The 18,769-nt window shown below is 40.0% G+C and overlaps 1 pseudogene; it reads left to right on the top strand.

The window, feature by feature from the left end:
• Positions 1-10,635: 10,635 nt before the first annotated feature.
• LOC103232934 (eukaryotic peptide chain release factor subunit 1 pseudogene) lies at positions 10,636-17,450 on the top strand (annotated as a pseudogene).
• Positions 17,451-18,769: the final 1,319 nt, after the last annotated feature.

Raw genomic sequence — 18,769 nt, 5'->3', positions numbered from 1 at the left:
CAGCCCCACTCTCCCGAGCCAAAGCTGGTCAAAAGTGTTTTAAATTTCAGGACTTTCTGTGCAATTCTCTCTTCAATGATCATCTCCACTTCCAAAGTCATGAATATACAGACGTGTAAAATCACTCCCCCAATCACAAAGTTTGCGAACACCCACTTTTTCCTCTCTAGATTTCTCAGTTTAGGACACTGCGGTTCAAACACATTCATTAGAAAAAAAAAAAAAAAAAACACATTCAAACTCATTTCCCCTAGTTCTCATGGCCCAAATATTTTCCAATGCAGAAGATAATGAAGTTGAACCTCAAAAGCAGTACTTCCTAACTTCCAATCTCTTCTAGAAGGACATAAAAAAATGGAAAGCATGCTATATCAACCATTAGTGTTGGATAGTTTTAAAAGTCTATTTTCACATATAAATGGGATAAACAAGGGGTACAAATTGCACCTTTAAACTAGCAAGAGGAAAGAATCTCTTCCCAAATGTTACACTGAGGAATGTATCTCTAAATGAGAAAGGCCTTAAAATTAACAGATGATCACTATACACAGTCTGAAACTTCCATGACTGTCCAAAGCACCTCAAGGTAACAGCATCAAAGCACTGTGGGTGAAGCTTCTCGGGCAGAGCACCCCTCCTACAGTTTTTTGAGATTACTTATATGAATTAATTCTCCTTTAGGATTCCCTGGGATGGGGCAGAGACTAGAATAAAATTGACTTGTGAGGAGGGAAATAATGAGGTACAAGTGCATGTGGAATTTTTGAAGTAAGCATGTGAGAGATCACTGCTTATCACCCCAGGGTTATCAAAACAGCCTTGGAAATTGCTCTTTCTTCATAATGCCTCTGAAGTTGTAAATCCATCCAAATTTGCTCCCCCTTGAGTGATTATACTCGGGAAATGAATTATTAAAATGTGCAAGTATTCACAGAAATTGAAAAGTTTCTCCTTTTAGCTGCAAGGCCAAATGAGAGGAAAACTAATTCTGATCCTAGAAACGAAGGTACGCTGAAGCTTTCAAAGATACAATCATTTGAATTAGTCTTCACAACCATCAGTATCCTAAGTAGTTATTTGGCTGCTAGACCTTCAGTATGGTGCTTGTGTTCAATTTCCGAAATCAATTCATATTCTATGCAGCACCTTTGTGTTAAAGCCATGATATTTTACTCCTAGACAAAGCTATGGATGATCATAAACTCTACTTCAAAACTATGGTCACCCAAGGAAATACTCTGTCAGTGGAGTAGACCCTTTCCAACTCCATTAGCTGACACTGTCTTATAGCATGGTCTTGAACAGATTTCTTCAGAGATTCAATCCAGTTCAAATTAAAATAAAAAACCTGAGCTGGTTAGATACAAATATAAGAGAGAAAAATAAAGCCTCTATACAAAGAGCTTTATTTTATCTGACAAAGAGGAATGTTAAGACAAATTCTATTCAAGACATCCGGAGCAAGATGGCCGAATAGGAACAGCTCCAGTCTCCAACTCCCAGCGCGAGCGACACAGAAGACCGGTGATTTCTGCATTTTCAACTGAGGTACTGGGTTCATCTCACTGGGGAGTGCCAGACGATCAGTGCTGGTCAGCTGCTGCAGCCCGACCAGCGAGAGCTGAAGCAGGGCGAGGCATTGCCTCACCTGGAAAGCGCAAGGGGGAAGGGAATCCCTTTTCCTAGCCAGGGGAACTGAGACACACAACACCTGGAAAATCGGGTAACTCCCACCCCAAAACTGCGCTTTAAGCAAACAGGCACACCAGGAGATCATATCCCACACCTGGCCGGGAGGGTCCCACACCCACGGAGCCTCCCTCATTGCTAGCACAGCAGTCTGTGATCTACCTGCAAGGCAGCAGCGAGGCTGGGGGAGGGGCGCCCGCCATTGCTGAGGCTTAAGTAGGTAAACAAAGCTGCTGGGAAGCTCGAACTGGGTGGAGCTCACAGCAGCTCAAGGAAACCTGCCTGTCTCTGTAGACTCCACCTCTGGGGACAGGGCACAGTAAACAATAACAAACGCAGCAGCTCTGCAGACGCAAACGACTCTGTCTGACAGCTTTGAAGAGAGCAGTGGATCTCCCAACACGGAGGTTGAGATCTGAGAAGGGACAGACTCCCTGCTCAAGTGGGTCCCTGACCCCTGAGTAGCCTAACTGGGAGACATCCCCCACTAGGGGCAGTCTGACACCCCACACCTCACAGGGTGGAGTACACCCCTGAGAGGAAGCTTGCAAAGCAAGAATCAGACAGGTACACTCGCTGTTCAGAAATATTCTATCTTCTGCAGCCTCTGCTGCTGATACCCAGGCAAACAGGGTCTGGAGTGGACCTCAAGCAATCTCCTACAGCTACAACCTACAGCTGAGGATCCTGACTGTTAGAAGGAAAGCTATCAAACAGGAAGGACACCTACACCAAAACCCCATCAGTACATCACCATCATCAAAGACCAGAGGCAGATAAAACCACAAAGATGGGGAAAAAGCAGGGCAGAAAAGCTGGAAATTCAAAAAATAAGAGCGCATCTCCCCCGGCAAAGGAGCGCAGCTCATCGCCAGCAACGGATCAAAGCTGGACGGAGAATGACTTTGACGACATGAGAGAAGAAGGCTTCAGTCCATCAAATTTCTCAGAGCTAAAGGAGGAATTACGTACCCAGCGCAAAGAAACTAAAAATCTTGAAAAAGAAGTGGAAGAATTGACGGCTAGGGTAATTAATGCAGAGAAGCTCACAAACGAAATGAAAGAGACGAAAACCATGGCACGAGAAATATGTGACAAATGCACAAGCTTCAGTAACCGACTCAATCAACTGGAAGAAAGAATGTCAGCGATGGAGGATCAAATGAATGAAATGAAGCGAGAAGAGAAACCAAAAGAAAAAAGAAGAAAAAGAAATGAACAAAGCCTGCAAGAAGTATGGGATTATGTAAAAAGACCAAATCTACGTCTGATTGGGGTGCCTGAAAGTGAGGGGGAAAATGGAACCAAGTTGGAAAACACTCTTCAGGATATCATCCAGGAGAACTTCCCCAACCTAGTAGGGCAGGCCAACATTCAAATCCAGGAAATACAGAGAATGCCACAAAGATACTCCTCGAGAAGAGCAACTCCAAGACACATAATTGCCAGATTCACCAAAGTTGAAATGAAGGAAAAAATCTTAAGGGCAGCCAGAGAGAAAGGTCGGGTTACCCACAAAGGGAAGCCCATCAGACTAACAGCAGATCTCTCGGCAGAAACTCTTCAAGCCAGAAGAGAGTGGGGATCAATATTCAACATTCTTAAAGAAAAGAATTTTCAACCCAGAATTTTATATCCAGCCAAACTAAGTTTCATAAGTGAAGGAGAAATAAAATCCTTTACAGATAAGCAAATCCTTAGAGATTTTGTCACCACTAGGCCTGCCTTACAAGAGACCCTGAAGGAAGCACTAAACATGGAAAGGAACAACCGGTACCAGCCATTGCAAAAACATGCCAAAATGTAAAGACCATCAAGGCTAGGAAGAAACTGCATCAACTAACGAGCAAAATAACCAGTTAATATCATAATGGCAGGATCAAGTTCACACATAACAATCTTAACCTTAAATGTAAATGGACTAAATGCTCCAATTAAAAGACACAGACTGGCAAACTGGATAAAGAGTCAAGATCCATCAATCTGCTGTATTCAGGAGACCCATCTCACACGCAGAGACATACATAGGCTCAAAATAAAGGGATGGAGGAAGATTTACCAAGCAAATGGAGAACAAAAAAAAGCGGGGGTTGCAACACTAGTCTCTGATAAAACAGACTCTAAACCATCAAAGATCAAAAGAGACAAAGAAGGCCATTACATAATGGTAAAGGGATCAATTCAACAGGAAGAGCTAACTATCCTAAATATATATGCACCCAATACAGGAGCACCCAGATTCATAAAGCAAGTCCTTAGAGACTTACAAAGAGACTTAGACTCCCATACAATAATAATGGGAGACTTCAACACTCCACTGTCAACATTAGACAGATCAACGAGACAGAAAGTTAACAAGGATATCCAGGAATTGAACTCATCTCTGCAGCAAGCAGACCTAATAGACATCTATAGAACTCTCCACCCCAAATCAACAGAATATACATTCTTCTCAGCACCACATCGTACTTACTCCAAAATTGACCACGTAATTGGAAGTAAAGCACTCCTCAGCAAATGTATAAGGACAGAAATTATAACAAACTGTCTCTCAGACCACAGTGCAATCAAATTAGAACTCAGGACTAAGAAACTCAATCAAAACTGCTCAACTACATGGAAACTGAACAACCTGCTCCTGAATGACTACTGGGTACATAACGAAATGAAGGCAGAAATAAAGATGTTCTTTGAAACCAATGAGAACAAAGATACAACATACCAGAATCTCTGGGACACATTTAAAGCAGTGTGTAGAGGGAAATTTATAGCACTAAATGCCCACAAGAGAAAGCAGGAAAGATCTAAAATTGACACTCTAACATCGCAATTAAAAGAACTAGAGAAGCAAGAGCAAACACATTCGAAAGCTAGCAGAAGGCAAGAAATAACTAAGATCAGAGCAGAACTGAAGGAGATAGAGACACAAAAAACCCTCCAAAAAATCAATGAATCCAGGAGTTGGTTTTTTGAAAAGATCAACAAAATTGACAGACCGCTAGCAAGACTAATAAAGAAGAAAAGAGAGAAGAATCAAATCGACGCAATTAAAAATGATAAAGGGGATATCACCACCGACCCCACAGAAATACAAACTACCATCAGAGAATACTATAAACACCTCTTTGCAAATAAACTGGAAAATCTAGAAGAAATGGATAATTTCCTGGACACTTACACTCTTCCAAGACTAAACCAGGAAGAAGTTGAATCCCTGAATAGACCAATAGTAGGCTCTGAAATTGAGGCAATAATTAATAGACTACCAACCAAAAAAAGTCCAGGACCAGATGGATTCACAGCTGAATTCTACCAGAGGTACAAGGAGGAGCTGGTACCATTCCTTCTGAAACTATTCCAATCAATAGAAAAAGAGGGAATCCTCCCTAACTCATTTTATGAGGCCAACATCATCCTGGTACCAAAGCCTGGCAGAGACACAACAAAAAAAGAGAATTTTAGACCAATATCCCTGATGAACATCGATGCAAAAATCCTCAATAAAATACTGGCAAACCGGATTCAGCAGCACATCAAAAAGCTTATCCACCATGATCAAGTGGGCTTCATCCCTGGGATGCAAGGCTGGTTCAACATTCACAAATCAATAAACATAATCCAGCATATAAACAGAACCAAAGACAAGAACCACATCATTATCTCAATAGATGCAGAAAAGGCTTTTGACAAAATTCAACAGCCCTTCATGCTAAAAACGCTCAATAAATTCGGTATTGATGGAACGTACCTCAAAATAATAAGAGCTATTTATGACAAACCCACAGCCAATATCATACTGAATGGGCAAAAACTGGAAAAATTCCCTTTGAAAACTGGCACAAGACAGGGATGCCCTCTCTCACCACTCCTATTCAACATAGTGTTGGAAGTTCTTACCAGGGCAATCAGGCAAGAGAAAGAAATCAAGGGGATTCAGTTAGGAAAAGAAGAAGTCAAATTGTCCCTGTTTGCAGACGACATGATTGTATATTTAGAAAACCCCATTGTCTCAGCCCAAAATCTCCTTAAGCTGATAAGCAACTTCAGCAAAGTCTCAGGATACAAAATTAATGTGCAAAAATCACAAGCATTCTTATACACCAGTGACAGTCAAACAGAGAACCAAATCATGAATGAACTTCCATTCACAATTGCTTCAAAGAGAATAAAATACCTAGGAATCCAACTTCCAAGGGATGTAAAGGACCTCTTCAAGGAGAACTACAAACCACTGCTCAGTGAAATAAAAGAGGACACAAACAAATGGAAGAACATACCATACTCATGGATAGGAAGAATCAATATCGTGAAAATGGCCATACTGCCCAAGGTAATTTATAGATTCAATGCCATCCCCATCAAGCTACCAATGAGCTTCTTCACAGAATTGGAAAAAACTGCTTTAAAGTTCATATGGAAGCAAAAAAGAGCCCGCATCTCCAAGACAATCCTAAGTCAAAAGAACAAAGCTGGAGGCATCAGGCTACCTGACTTCAAACTATACTACAAGGCTACAGTAACCAAAACAGCATGGTACTGGTACCAAAACAGAGATATAGACCAATGGAACAGAACAGAGTCCTCAGAAATAATACCACACATCTACAGCCATCTGATCTTTGACAAACCTGAGAGAAACAAGAAATGGGGAAAGGATTCCCTATTTAATAAATGGTGCTGGGAAAATTGGCTAGCCATAAGTAGAAAGCTGAAACTGGATCCTTTCCTTACTCCTTATATGAAAATTAATTCAAGATGGATTAGAGACTTAAATGTTAGACCTAATACCATAAAAATCCTAGAGGAAAACCTAGGTAGTACCATTCAGGACATAGGCATGGGCAAAGACTTCATGTCTAAAACACCAAAAGCAACGGCAGCAAAAGCCAAAATTGACAAATGGGATCTCATTAAACTAAAGAGCTTCTGCACAGCAAAAGAAACTACCATCAGAGTGAACAGGCAACCTACAGAATGGGAGAAAATTTTTGCAATCTACTCATCTGACAAAGGGCTAATATCCAGAACCTACAAAGAACTCCAACAAATTTACAAGAAAAAAACAAACAACCCCATCAAAAAGTGGGCAAAGGATATGAACAGACATTTCTCAAAAGAAGACATTCATACAGCCAACAGACACATGAAAAAATGCTCATCATCACTGGCCATCAGAGAAATGCAAATCAAAACCACAATGAGATACCATCTCACACCAGTTAGAATGGCAATCATTAAAAAGTCAGGAAACAACAGGTGCTGGAGAGGATGTGGAGAAATAGGAACACTTTTACACTGTTGGTGGGATTGTAAAATAGTTCAACCATTATGGAAAACAGTATGGCGATTCCTCAAGGATCTAGAACTAGATGTACCATATGACCCAGCCATCCCATTACTAGGTATATACCCAAAGGATTATAAATTATGCTGCTATAAAGACACATGCACACGTATGTTTATTGCAGCACTATTCACAATAGCAAAGACTTGGAATCAACCCAAATGTCCATCAGTGACAGATTGGATTAAGAGAATGTGGCACATATACACCATGGAATACTATGCAGCCATAAAAAAGGATGAGTTTGTGTCCTTTGTAGGGACATGGATGCAGCTGGAAACCATCATTCTCAGCAAACTATCACAAGAACAGAAAACCAAACACCGCATGTTCTCACTCATAGGCGGGAACTGAACAATGAGATCACTTGGACTCGGGAAGGGGAACATCACACACCGGGGCCTATCATGGGGAGGGGGGAGGGGGGAGGGATTGCATTGGGAGTTATACCTGATGTAAATGACGAGTTGATGGGTGCAGCACACCAACATGGCACAAGTATACATATGTAGCAAACCTGCACGTTGTGCACATGTACCCTACAACTTGAAGTTTAATAATAATAAATAAATTAAAAAAAAAAAAAAGACATCCACCAAAGCCTCTATACAAAGAGCTTTATTTTATCTAACAAAGAGGAGTGTTAAGATAAATTCTATTCAAGAAATCCACCAACATTATGTTAATCCTATCATGTTTCACAGCATTACGTATCCATCCAATGAAACCAGTCGGCAAAGAAACCCATTAAAGGCTATTTTTCATTTTACAGGCAGAGCAGTTGTCTGAAATATGCACTAGTCCACACTTACATTACTGAAAACTATTGAGGAGATAATATCCTGTGATTGACTCAGTCAACCATTTACCCAGTGGAATAGGTTTTAGCAGATCTTCCTCATACATACTAATAAGACCAGAAACTTTCCCCTGTGGAGCCTTTAGTTAAACTCCAGTTTGTCAAATGTTAGGAATAGTCTAGCATCTGAAACAGAGCTATATTTGACAAGACACTGAAGATTTTAAGTAAAGGCTTGGTGAAATGGAGGGGAAATAAAGGATATTTGTTTCCAGGTTTAAGATTGAAGCCAAAATAATCATTATACTGTATTCAATACAGTAACAATTGCAAACATAAGAGCAAGGTGGGCCACACTTTTTCTTTCTTCTTCAGTGTATAAGACATAGTGCCTGAATACTTGAATGTACATAGTACATTCATTGTGTACCACAGAGAGAGTCACCTCTACTTCATTCCAGCAACTCAATTTCAAAGTTTAATAACACATGGGTCCTTTCTAAAAAGCACTTGGCACTCTCACTAGTTTAAAAAACTCAAGCCTTTGATGTGGATATTTGTGAGATTTGTCTTTTAAAAGAGGCCAATTTCTCAGACTCAGGAAAAGCTATTCATACCCTATGGTGTCCGTAAGACTTCCTCTGACATAGGGGCAAGGAAGTTACAAGGTTTCACTCCAACACCATAAAGTACAATATAGGGAAGATTTCTTTAACCATGTGGTCTTTATTTCAGTGCCAGTGTTACAGATACAACACAAATGTTCCAGTCAGAAGGAATTCAAATGGAATGTCAAGGTCCAAGCAAGACTCAGGAAATAAAAAGAGAGGTTTGAAGCAATAGATAAGATGACTCCAATATACTCCAGGATGAGTCTGATACTCACTCTTCCTAATGGCAAAGGTGCTTTTGATACAGAGTCTGATCTTTAAAACTGGTGAACTACTCTTTCCACCCATTACCATAGTTAAAACAGGCAAGTTAAGGGCTTAAGAGCACTTCAAAATTTGTAGTAGGAATAGGGCCATTAATAACTATGAATATATCTTTTAGAAAACTTTTTGATCTAAAGTGATCATATAGATAGATCCTTAAAAAAATCCCTCTCTCTGCCATATCTGCTTTTTGATTTGAGAATAAATCCATTCACATAGAAAGCAATTATTGGTAAGAAAGGGTGTAGTTCTGTATTTTGCTATTTATTTTCTATATGTATTAGTCTTTTTTGTTCTTCATTTCCTCCATTAATTCCTATATATAAAAAATATATTGTATTACATATGACATAATATATATGTAATTACATATGACATAATATATATGTAATTACATATATATTGTATACATATTTGAAAGAAGGTTCTTCCATGTGTGCACTGGAAGCTGGAGCCAACTGAAGGTCTCCGCATGGGAAAATGGGGAAAGTGATGGGGAGCTGGATCTGGACACGAGGAGCATTACTTCTATCAGGAGAGATGCAGACGCCAAGGCTATTTTGCCCAAGAATGAGAAACTGAAGCTGAGGAGCCAATGATGGCTGCAGAAAACCAAAGCCAAAAGTTGGCTGAGCAGAAGTGCAAAGAGTAGAGGCAGAGGGCCACTGTGGTGGTAAGGAACCTGCACCCACTGAGGCACACTCTGGCAGAGCTGCTGAGGCTGGAGGCCAGCACCTAGAACCAGGCTCGTGACAGGGTGAGCAGCAAGCCCAGGCCAACGGAGCTCAGTCAGATGGGTGCAGCCCAGAGAAAGGACCAGGTTTCAGGAGCTCCAGGCCAACAGAGCTAGCCCCCTACTGGCTATAAGGCAGCAGCTGACCCACCAGGTGCAGCTGGAAGGTGATGTGGGACACACATGTAGGCCGAGATGCCAAGAAGATGGCTGGCATCTTGAAGACCGTGGCCTGAGTCTGCTGGGCACCCTCCTATTTGGTCTTTCTGCCATGTTATGGGATAAGTGAAGAGAGCTGGTTGTGAGAACCAATAAAGTGCTCTATGAACTCCTTCCCTTGCGCCTCCAAGGGCTGAACTACTCCTGTTTCTCAGGGCTGGGCCGACTCTGGGAGAACTGCCCTGTCTCCCCTCAGGATGACAAGTCGTGTGCCCCAAGCTGGGGGCCTCCAAACTCCCATGCAGAGTGAAGATGACCAAAGTGGTGGGTTTGTGGGGGCTACACTTGCAGGAAACTTATGGCCTGCCAAGTCCTTGATTCTGTCACTAAACAGGTGCAGACGCACCCCACTCCTAGACTGCTGTATGGCTTCCTGGCTGTGTTAGATGCAGGAATCTGTGTAACTGTATGTGTTATTAACTATGAGAAAGGTGCCTGGGTGGGGACAGCCTGCTGTGCTGGGTTCTGCCACAAACCGCTGTCTTTTGCTTCAGCCTGAGTTTCTGCTGTGGCCCTGGTGGGGTCCAGGAGCACTCAGGCCTGTGGAGTCTGGAGCCGAGGGTGGCTCCAGGCTCTCTCTGCCTTGGAGTCTGCCCCTCAACCCCCTCTTAGTCACAAGGGTTAAGTTGGCACTTGTGAGCACCCCCCACCCTCCACTTGCTTTCTCACTTGTTGTACCCACTCCCTTTGCCTTGCTCCTGCCAGCTCTGAGCCCAGGACTCTCAAGATCTCACTTTGGTGATGTCAGAAGGGAGGGCCTTCTTGCACTGAGGAAATGTGGAGCAGGCCCAGTGGTGAAGCCTCTCAGCTGACTCAGAAGCAAGACAGATTGACGTTTGTTGTTAGAAGCCATTGGGATTTGGAGTTTGGTTGTTGGAGCGCAAATCACTGACTGGTCAGCCCTTGATTTCAGGATATGGAAAGTGAGAGGGCAGTGCGTTCCCAGCCCCCTGAGGCCCAGCTGGGGTTCCCCCTGCCCCAGCTCTCTCCTCAGGTGTCCCCCAGTGCTGTGTGGGACTTGCTGGCCCGTATCCTGCCGGGGGGCCTGGGCAGGACCACTCTCAGCTCTCAGGGTGGGGCCCAGTATCCTAAACCTTCACAGGCTGCCTGGGGTGGGGTGGCGCTAGGTACCCCAGGACCTCCTGGCTCCGGGATGTGTGCCTGGACTCCCTGCTGATGTCCCTGTGTCATGAGCCCTCTATGGTCCTGACCTCCCATGGCACACCCACGTGCTCAGGGTTCAGAACCCCAGCAGTGTTCAGGAAGACTGCCCAATGAGAAGGTGGCCAAGAGGAATCTGAGCCTGTGTTTCCTCCATTCAGTCCTAGGGTCCTGGGCTCCTACTCCACAACAAGCGACTTGGTGGTGTCCACAGACACAGTGTGGACACCCTCCAAGGCACTTGACAAATAAGAAGGGACAGCAGTGGCTGGCTTGGCTGCCTGGCAAGAAAGCACCAACCCTTCTGACAGAGGAATTCTCACTTAATTGAGATAAGTAGTTTACAAAATTGAATTTATGATAAACCCATTTTTGCAATAAAGTGAATGTTAGGAACAAAGCCTGTCAAATGCACAGACAGCATAGCCTGACTGTCAGGGAGGCAGGGTGGGGGTGGCCTTCACTTTCTTCGCACTTTTCTGTATAGTCTGAATTTTTGTATAATGGATATGTGTTCTGTGTTACCTTAAGAGGAAAACCTTCTAGTTTCCTAGTCTTCAAATGACTTCAGTCTGACTGTGGGCTGGTGTGGCTTGAAACTCCCCTTCTAGGGATGCTCCTAGGCTCAGGAGCTTCTGACTCCTGTCCAGAAACAGGTGCCTTTCCTTTGAGGTCCTACCGGAGAAAACAGGCCCCATGCAGCAGTGACTGCAGAGTCACGTGTGGACAATGTTGAGGAAAGAGGACTGGCTGGGCGTTGTCAGGGAAGACATTTAAGCAAAGACTTAGGAGAGACAGGGGGTAGCGGGCATCCTGTCGACTGAGATAGACTCAGAATTGTCCCAAGAAAGTAGCCTAAGAAACCACAAATGTTGGGGGATGTCATCCTAGCATTTTTTTGCAAGTGCAAGAAACCCAAACACTCAGTGATGGGCTTTTGCTCAGACAGACAGGTTAATCCCTGCATCAGAAGAGCATTCTTGAGTTTATTTATCATCACTTATGTTAAACATGGTTATTAGCTGAGCACTGCTCCGTTCCAGCCACCATGTAGAGAGAGGGAATCTCTAGATATAGGATGGAGTAGTCCCATCTTGCCCCAAAACAAATCATGTGCAGTCCCTTCGGACAAACATTGGGAGACTCCCTGGAATCAGTAGATCTGAGTGAAGAAAACTGTAGAATCTTTTATATATATATATATATATATATTTATTTTTTGGTGTGTATTTTCTAATCTTTGTAGCATGAATATGAATTACTTGGTAATATAAGAAAAAATATAAATATATATATATTTTTGATTATTTTGTTTTGTTTTTATTTTTAAAATTTGTGTAAATTTATGGGATGCAAGTGTAATTTTGTTACATGCATAGACTGTGTAGTGGTGAAGTCAGGGCTTTTAGGGTAACCATTGCTCAAATAATGTACACTGTACCCATTAAGTAATTTCTCATCATCCACCCCACCCAAAATATACCATATGAATTTACTTATCTTTTTCTGTATAGTTTTAAATTTTTTGTCTTACACTGGAGATTACAGTTAACATCTTACAATGAACATCTTTGTTGACCAGCCTGGGCAATAAAGTAAGACCCTATCTCAAAAAGCAAACAAACAACAACAAGAACAACACAAAAACAAAAAACTAAGAAACAAAAAACCCCCAAAATGCAGTAACAGGGACTTTTATATTTATCTATGCAGCTACTTTTACCATTGTTCTTTATTTGTTTGTATGATTTTGGGTTACTGTCTAGTGTTCTTTCATTTCAGGTTGAACAACTCCCTTATAATTTCTTTTAGGGTAGGTCTGTTAGTGACAAATTCCCTCAGTTTTTTGTTGCCTGGGAATGTCTTAATTTTGCCTTTATTTTTGAAGGACAAAAGTTTTGCTGAATGTAGAATTATTGGTTCATAGTTCCCCCCCCCCACCTTTGGCACTTAAAATATATTATGCCCATCTTCTGAAGTCTATGGTTTCTGAAGAGAAATTGATTTGTTTCTCATTGAAGATCCCTTTTTCATTTGTGGAAAGTCACTTTTCTCTTGCTGCTTTCAAGATTCTCTCTTTGTCTTTGGCTTTTTACACTTTGATCATAACTTGTCTCAGTGTGGATATGTTTTAGCTTTTACTGCTTGGAGTAAATTATGCTTCTTGGATGTATAGATTCCTATCTTTCATGATTATTCGAGAAACTTTTGGACATTACTACTTTAAACATTCTTTTGCCCATTCATTTTATGTTCTCTTCTGGAGGTTTCACTATTCAAATGTTGGTATGCCTGATGGTTTCCCTCAGGTCTCTAAGACTCTATTTTTATTTTTTCTTTGTATTTCTGTTCCTCTTACTGCACACTCTTGTTTGACCTATCTTCAACTTTACTGATTATTTCTTATACCAGCCCTAATCTACCACTGAGCTCCTCTAGTGAAGTCTTTATTTCTGTTATTTTACTTTTGTTCTCCAGATTTTGTATTTGTTTATTTTTAAGAAATGACTTCTCTTTATTGATATTCTTTATTTGTTGAGACTTTGTTCTCCTGGTTTCCTTTTATTTATTTATTTATTTATTTATTTATTTATTTATTTATTTTTCCGTGATTACTATAGCTCTTGGAGCTAGATTTTTTTTTTTTTTTTTTTTTTTTTTTTTTTTTTTTTTTTTTTTTTTTGAGATGGAGTCTTACTCTGTCACTCAGGCTGGAGTGCAGTGGCACGATCTTGGCTCACTGCAACCAACCTCCGCCTCCTGGGTTCAAGCGATTCTCCTGCCTCAGCCTCCCAAGTAGCTGGGACTACAGGTGCATGCCACCACATCCAGCTATTTTTTTGTATTTTTAGTAGAGATGGAATTTCACTGTGTTAGCCAGGGTCTCAATCTCCCGACATCGTGATCCACCTGCCTCCCAAAGTGCTGGGATTAGAAGCATGAGCCACCATGCCTGGCCAAAGAGAGGAGATTTAAAGCCTTTGTCCAATGCCTAGCCTTTCTCAGGGAATGTTTCTATTAATTTCTTCTTCTTCTTCTTCTTTTTTTTTTTTTTAATACTGAGTGCACCTTTGCATGTCTCATAATTTATTGTTGAAATCTGAACATTTTATGTATTATGAAGTGACAGCACTTGGTGTCAGATTATCCCTGTTCCCCTAAATTTGTTTTGCTGCTTGTTGTTACTTTTTAGTGACTTTTGTAAACCATTTTTTATAAAGCCTGTATTCTTTATGTGTGGCTACTGAAGTCTGCATTCTGTTAGCTTAGTGGACGCTCATATTTTGAAAGCATTTTCTTAAATGCCTGAAACTCACCCCCACAAAATACTCTCCCAGTCTTTGAATATGGACACTGTGTTGGGGCCCTCCTTCAATGCTTTGCTTTGAAGTCTGTTTTATCTGATATTAATGTTTACATAATATGCATTTTTCCCTAATTTTTGACATACCTTTGTATTTAAGGTGAATTTCTTGTAAACCATAGTTTTAAACATAATTCCCTCCCCCAAATCTCTCTCTTTTAATTGGTGTATTTAGGTGATTTACACATAAGGTAATTATTAATATATTAATGCTTATGTCTGCCACCTTATTATGTGTGCTCTACTAGTTTTCTTTATTTCTCAATTCTTTTATTTGCCTTTTAATTTTTAACATCTTGTTGGTTAAGTAAAATATTTTGGATTACACCTTGATTTATGCCATTTTTTTCTTTCTCTTTAAAATATTACCTGCAACCAACTCACACCATATACTGTTTTTGAGTATACCACTTTGCACAGTTTTCTTTATAATTGCTTTAGAGATTACCATATGTATACTAACATATCACTGTGTACTGGTATCGGATTTTTAATGCTTCATATTAAATATAGAAACCTTGCTTCCACTTAGGTCATTTTATCCTGTGCATTCAAATAAAATATAACTGTCTTAAATACTTACTGTGCATATATTGAGCACTATATCACATAGTGTTATAATTTTCGCTTCAATCTTCAGATAAGATTTAAAAACTCAGGAGAAGTAGGATTATCTCTTGCTATTACACCTCTTTTTTGTATTCCTATGTTCTTCCTTTTCTGAAGTTCCAAGCCTTCTTCTGTTATAATTTCCTTTCTAAGAAAGTTTACAGAACTTCTTTTAGCTATTTTTTAAGGATAGATTTGCTAGCAACAAATTCTCTTTATTTTTCTTCATCTGAGAATGTCTCGATTTACCCTTCATTCCTGACAGATATTTTTGCTGGATATACAATTTGTGTTTGACAAGTCCTTTCTTTCAGCACTTAAAATATGTTGTTACTTATTTCTGGCCTTTATGGTTTTAGATGAGAAATACATTTTCGTTTGAATTAGTATCATCCTAGAGGAAATGTGTTGTTTGTCTCTGGCTGCTTTCAAGATGTTTTCTTTATATTTAGTTTTCAGAAGCTAAATATCACGTGTCTTGACATGTGTTTCTTTGGATTTATCCTATTTGCAATTCACTGAACTTCTTGAATCTGTGGGTTTATGTGTTTCACCAAATTTGGGAAGTTTTCAGCCAGTATTTTTTTTGAGTATTCTCTCAGCCATACTCTATTTCTCCTTTACTTCTGGAACTCTGGTAATAAGAACTTTTATATATATATATATATATATATATATATATATATATATATATATATATTTTATACATTCTCACACGTCCCTTAGGTCCTCTTCTTTTTAAAAAATTCTATTTACCCCCGTTGTTAAGATTGAATAAATTCTATTTATCTGTCTTCAAATTTACTGATTCGATCCTCTGTCATCTCTACTCTACTATTAAGCCCATCGAGTAATTTAAAAAAATTTGCTTATTGCCTTTTTATGTTCTATAATTTCCATTTGTTATTTTAAAATATAACTTGAATTTCTTTTCTGACATTTTCTTTTTTTTTCATTTATTTCAAGGAAATTTGTAAGTCCTTGTTAAAGCAATTGTATGATGGATACCTTAAAATCCTTGTAAGGCAATTCTAACATCTCTATCAGCTCAGTGTTGGCGTCTATTGATTGTCTTTTCTTATTCAAATTGTGGTTTTCCTGGTTGTTGGTATGATGAGTGATTTTTTATTGTATTCCAAACATTCTGGAAATTATACTGTGAGATGTTTAATTACACTTAACATTATTTTAAAGCACATAGTCTCTATGTTGAAGTAGCACAAGAGCTGGATATGTTCAGCTTCCTGTTGGCCTCATGACACCAGGGAGTATGGAAGTGGAGCGCTGAATCATGCCGCTTTGTTGCTGCATGGTAAAAATGGAAGCTCAGTTTCTAGTTGGACCCTGCTGACAATGGGGAATGGTGGGGGAGTTGTCTTAGTTTAGGTTGCTATAACAAAGTACTATATACTGCATGGTTTAAAAAAAAACAAATGCTCTGAGTGACAAAATTATTAGCAGATGGGTTTGGAATTGCATCTAACATTGAGTCATGAGTAAACTGTCTTTCAGTCCTGGGAGCCATTACATCTGTACAACAAAGGCTCAAACTTTATAACAAAGTACCTTCAAATGATCTGGTTGTTTACTGTGGAACAACTGTAACAGAAGAAGGAAAGGAAAAGAAAGTCAACATTGACTTTGAACCTTTCAAACCGATTAATACATCGTTGTACTTGTGTGACAACAAATTCCATACAGAGGCTCTTATAGCACTACTTTCAGATTATAGCAAATTTGGCTTTATTGTAATAGATGGTAGTGGTGCAGCTTTTGGCACACTCCAAGGAAACACAAGTCCTGCACAAATTCATTGTGGATCTCCCAAAGAAACACGGTAAAGGAGGTCAGTCATCCCTGTGTTTTGCCTCTTTAAGAATGGAAAAGCGATATAACTACGTTTGGAAAGTAGCAGAGACTGCTGTGTAGCTGTTTATTTCTGGAGACAAAGTGAATGTGACTGGTCTAGTTTTAGCTGGATCTGCTAACTTTAAAACTGAACTAAGTCAATCTGATATATTTGATCAAAAGTCGCAATAAAAAGTTTTAAAGTTAGTTTGTATATCCTATGGTGGTGAAAATGGATTCAACTAAGCTATTGAGTTATCTACTGAAGTCCTCTCCAATGTGAAATTCATTCAAGAGAAGAAATTAATAGGACGATAGTTTGATAAAATCAGCCAGGACATGGGCAAGTACTGTTTTGGCGCTGAAAATTCGCTAAAGGCTTTGAAAATGGGAGCTGTAGAGACTCTAATAGTCTTTGAAAATCTGGATAATGAGATATGTTCTTCATTGACAAGGCACAGAAGAGGAGAAAATTCTCTAACTCCAGAGCAAGAAAAGGATACATCTCATTTCATAGACAAAGAGACTGGATGGGAACATGAGCTTATTGAGAGCATACCCCTGTTGGAATGGTTTGCTAACAACTATAAAAAATGTGGAGCTACGTTGGAAATTGTCACAGATAAATCACAAGAAATGTCTCAGTTTGTGAAAGGATTTGGTAGAAGTGGAGGTATCTTGTGGTACCGAGTAGATTTCCAGGGAATAGAATGCCAGGAGATGATGAATTTTTTTACCTTGGTGACTAGTAGGTAGTCAGCAAAATGTGCCTCACCCTCCAACATCCAACCCAAGGAGCATACCCATGGTCGAATCCAAACATATCCCTGCCTCACAATTGGAACATTTCTGGAATTTAATCCATGAGCATTGGATATTGAAAAGAAAACTGAAACAAAACCAGACCCAATCCTACACTTTGGTTTGTCATGGTGTTAGCACAGCAGCCTACAACTAAGTTCCTAAATGCAACTTTGGACTAGTGTAAAAAGGAATCCCAGTTTTCACTTTACTTGGTAGTAAAATTGGTTGCTCTTGTATTTTATGGAAAAAAAAAATCTTTTTTTTAACCTTCATACGTAGAAGCAAAAATACTTTAATTGTTGTAAACTTTCAAAAGTTAATAGAAGTGAGATCAGACTGGTTTGTTTCTTATTTTGATTGGAGAAAAATTAAATTATTGCATTTTGCAGTGACCCATTTACATGGCATTCTCAGCTTAGACTGCATAAGAAAAAATATATGTGGTGAAATGTTGGAACCATTTCTCTCTTGGTCTCTGTTTGATGTTGAAAGGGTGAGCTAATAGGAGGCAATTTCAACTTCACTCCCTCACGCTACCCACTCCCCTGCCAGTCTGGCAGTTTCAAGGATGCAAATTGCATTACAAAATCAAACTGACTCCTGAAGTATTTGGGACAATGCACTGTTTGCTTCCATTTGTTTGGCAGACACATTTGTGCCAGCATTTGGGAGCCCTTTGAATCAATTGTTTTGACACGGGTCCTTATAACCTTAGCCTACTAGAAACCATTTTGGGATGGATATGATGGGGCTTCTGTCTGCTGCCGGGATTGGGAGAAATAAAACATGCAATCTAAGTGGAAATGAAGAAATTTAAAGATGATTTTATTTTGTTAGGGCCAATTCTCGTTTAAAGGGAGGTGGGCGTGTTTTCCTTGTGTTGGATGGCATGAAATTATGTGAATGTTTTGATTTATTAAACTGAACTGCAAGGTTTTTCACAGAAACGACAGACATGTATAACTACATGTAATTATAAAATTATAAACTCCCAACCTCCTGGTGGGGTTGGGACATCTGTTTCAAATGTGGGACTTACAATCACCTCTCACATGAGAAATTAGGGGCAGGTGGAAAGGGATAGGACACAGCTTCTGGCACCATGGACTTAAGACTATTTTGGATTCAAAAGTTGGCCTGAAACCTTGAAGCTTATGCTTCACATCTGGGCTATAAGTCAGACTTGAACCCAGTTGACATGCATGCCATGCTTGATGTGGTGACAGCTAACAAAGTGTATAGTATGTGCCCAGTGGTAGCAATG

Source organism: Chlorocebus sabaeus, chromosome X (genome assembly GCF_047675955.1).
Source record: "Chlorocebus sabaeus isolate Y175 chromosome X, mChlSab1.0.hap1, whole genome shotgun sequence".
Classification (NCBI taxonomy): domain Eukaryota; kingdom Metazoa; phylum Chordata; class Mammalia; order Primates; family Cercopithecidae; genus Chlorocebus; species Chlorocebus sabaeus.
This window is presented reverse-complemented; position numbering and strand designations above follow the sequence as displayed.